Here is a 3,600-nt window from a genome sequence, read left to right on the forward strand (position 1 = left end):
GGCTATTTTTTGGTTGCAGCCGTCATTGTTGTTTGGCGGGTCTGGGCTGGGGATTTGACCACCTTAGGTGTATGTGGCTGGCGCCTTAGCCGGTTGAGCTATAGGCGCTGAGCCCAGACTTTCTCTCTTAATAAGCTAAAAAACCTCTTCCTATATATCTAGTGGGGCTGATTTTTTCTTATGAATTCATCCCACTTTATATAGATCTGAAGAGATAATATTCAAGAATTTTTTTTTAAAGTTCCACTTTCATTTTGTACTTTAATTTTTAACAACAGCAACAAAAAATTCTTCTTCTTTTTGAGGGTAGGGGGTCTTGTTCTGTTGCCCAGGCTGGAGTGTAGTGGTACAATCACATCTCATTGCAGTACTGCACTCGTGGGCTCAAGTGATCCTCCCATCACAGCCACAATGCTCTGCTATATACATATTTATATGTATGTATGTATATTAAATAAATATATATATATATATATATTTTTTTTTTTTTTTGAGAGATGGGGGTCTCATGTTGCTCAGGCTGTTTTCAAACTCCTGGACTCTTGTGATCCTTCTGCCTTGGCCTCCCAAAGTGTTGGAATTACAGGTGTGAGCCACCAAACCCCACCATACCAAAGAACTTATTTTGTTAATGTGTCATGAAAAGCCCTAGTTTTAGATTTTAAGATAAATTACTTGTACAATTCACATGCATATTTTTAAAATGTTAGTTTAATTTTAACCAAGAACAAAATGCCCCAGCAGAAGGTCTTTTAGTGATTTTCCAATTCTTCTGAGAACTGCTCACATTCTCTCTTTGGATAATTACACTGGTAAGAGCAGGGCAACTCTTTAGGCTATTTATAATAAAAAATTGAATTGAGTCATAATCAATAGTTCACATGCTTTATGGTTTATTTTGGGATGTTGAGAGATGAGGATGACGAGATAAAATGATGAAAGTAAGATTAAGATATGGTATAATTTTGTTTGATCCCCTTCCTATCCCCAGACCAATTTTCCAGCATTCTAAGCTCTGCTCTGTGTCCCAGGAAGCTGACTTCTGTGGACAGCATCACTGGGTTATTTGCTGGCCAGCTTCCAGGTAGATTTAGCCAATAGGAGCCACTCTTGGAAAAAGATCAGACAGAAAGGAAAGTCAGGGAGAAGAGTATTGCTTCCTTATTCCTTCCCTGCTCTGGGCTGCTTTTTCTACCAGTAGCTAAATCCCTCCAGTATGATAGCTCCTGTCTGACAGCCCTTCCTTTCCCAGCCCCAGCTCTCTCACTGGATTCTACTAACACTATATCTTCTCTTTGCTCCTCCAGATCTAGCAGTGATAACAGTTTGCTATTGCTCTTAGTTTCTAAGTAGCAGAAACCTCATGTCATCCTTAACTCTGCCCACCCCTGTGTAAATACCTTGTTCATTAAAGTCTCTCTTTTTTTTGAGACAGAGCCTCAAGCTGTCCCACTGGGTAGAATGCCGTGGCATCACAGCTCACAGCAACCTCCAACTCCTGGGCTCAAGCGAGTGTCCTGCCTCCGCCTCCCAAGTTGCTGGGATCACAGGTGCCCACCATATCGCCCAGATATTTTTTTTTCGGTTGCAACCATCATTGTTATTTGGCGGGCCTGGGCTGGATTCAAACCCGCCACCTTAGGTGTATGTGGCTGGCGCCTTAGCCACTTGAGCCACAGGTGCCGAGCCCATTAAAGTCTCTTGAACCATCTGAGTTGGACTCTGTTTCCTGCCAGACCTGGGAATTCAAACCATACATTTGTAAAATCAGCAATCTACCTCCTTTGTATGTGAGCAGTTATCACAATGGTTATTCATCTTCCAGAGTAATTCTTTCACACCAAGCACTGCCCCTAAGCTCTTATGTTTCTCAGGCAGAAATGACGCCTTTTAAACTGATCAGTACCGGAGAATACTGATGGTGATCTTGAAAGGCAGCTGGCAGAACAGAGGGGCTGACACTAGCAATTGTCTAGGCAGGAGTCTAATACATGCCAAGAATAAAACGTTTTTACAAAGGGATGCTACTTTCTCCTACTTCTGGGTTTGCTCTGGCTGAGTGCAAGGGATCAAAGTCAGCACTGTATTTTCACACCTAATACCAACAAGTTGTATCACTGTCTGGGAAGTTACCCTGTGTGTCACTTCACTTTGCTAGTCTCTCATACCTGAGGTTCTGCTTACCACTGCCAAAGGTAGGCAGAAAGAGAGCCAACTATCTCATATTTTTAGCCACCTGCCCACCATCCTTCCTTCTTTCTCTTTTTCATCCCTGGATAAATCTTCTGTACTAATGCAAAAGATGAGCAGGATGAGAAAATTCTGCTATGCTCAGCCTTGTCTGTCTCTTTAAGAGTTCTGAGCAGATTAGCATTTTCTTTTCCATAGAAGACTGGCATATGCTTAAACCATAATCTGCTCTGAGCTCCTTCTCTGGATTTTTCTCTTACCAACACAACAGGATTTGAGGTTAGATGTTAATTGAAATCACTTGGAGTCTCTAAACACTCTACCTTGCTGTTACTTGGTGCAAGTAATCTGGATGTTACTGTGTTTCTGAATATTGGGACATTTTTTAACAAGAGCTGATCTAAAGAATTCTTCCGGGGGTTGATAAGAATTGATGTGACTATGTCAATAAGTCACTTCAATAAGGTCTCCAAACTTCTTTCTCTGCAACCAGTAGGTATTCAGAACTGAAAAGAAAAAGTTGCTAAAATAAAGATGCAGACAGATATAGAAGGCAGTCTGCAGAAAAGATACTCTGCGACACTTCAAAGTTGCCCCAAGGGCCAGATAGCTAGCTCTCTTCTTCCAAGGTGAAGACCCTCCACATCAGCCTGAAGGCAATCCATAGCAAGCAGTCTGAGAGGTAGTGGAGTTAGTAAAAGTGGTTCACACTAGGTATCCATTTCTTGCTCTCTTTCACCCTTATTTGTCAGCATTCATTTCAAAGTATATTTTATTGGGAAGCTCTACAAGCAGCTGGATAGATATACATCAAATGTTAATACTGGTACCTCTGGGTAGTAGAGTTATGAGTAACTTTTATCTCCTTCCATGGGCCTGTGAAATTTTCTGAGTTTTCTACAAATACTTAACAATTTTTGTAATCAAGAAATTTTTTTTTTTTTTTTTTTGCAGTTGTTTTTGGCTGGGGCTGGGTTTGAACTCGCCACCTCTAGTATATAGGGCCAGTGCCCTACTCCTTGAGCCACAGGTGCCGCCCTCAAGAAAATTTTTTTAAACAAAACCTCTGTAAGCATTCAGGAATTTCAGCTTTCCATAACAACCAAATTTATGTCATTCTTGAAACTTAAAATCTAAATTACTTTTCTTTGCTTTGGTGTACTTTAAGACTTTTAAATAGTATAATCATTCTAGGGATTTTGTTTTAAGTTACAAAACCATTTAAAATGTGAAAAATGAGAATGCTAAATTGGATTTAATGTGCAAATTTCTTTGGTATACATCACAACTTTAACTGAGATAATTTAAGACTCTTCAAAGTCAAAGCTCACTATTTTAATATTCTAAAGTACTCCTACAACAAATGAAAAAGAATGCAACTGATTTTCTTTGTAAGAACACTATGCAGAT

The sequence above is a fragment of the Otolemur garnettii genome, unplaced genomic scaffold (assembly GCF_000181295.1).
Source record: "Otolemur garnettii isolate 467f Iridium unplaced genomic scaffold, OtoGar3 scaffold00015, whole genome shotgun sequence".
Classification (NCBI taxonomy): Eukaryota; Metazoa; Chordata; class Mammalia; order Primates; family Galagidae; genus Otolemur; species Otolemur garnettii.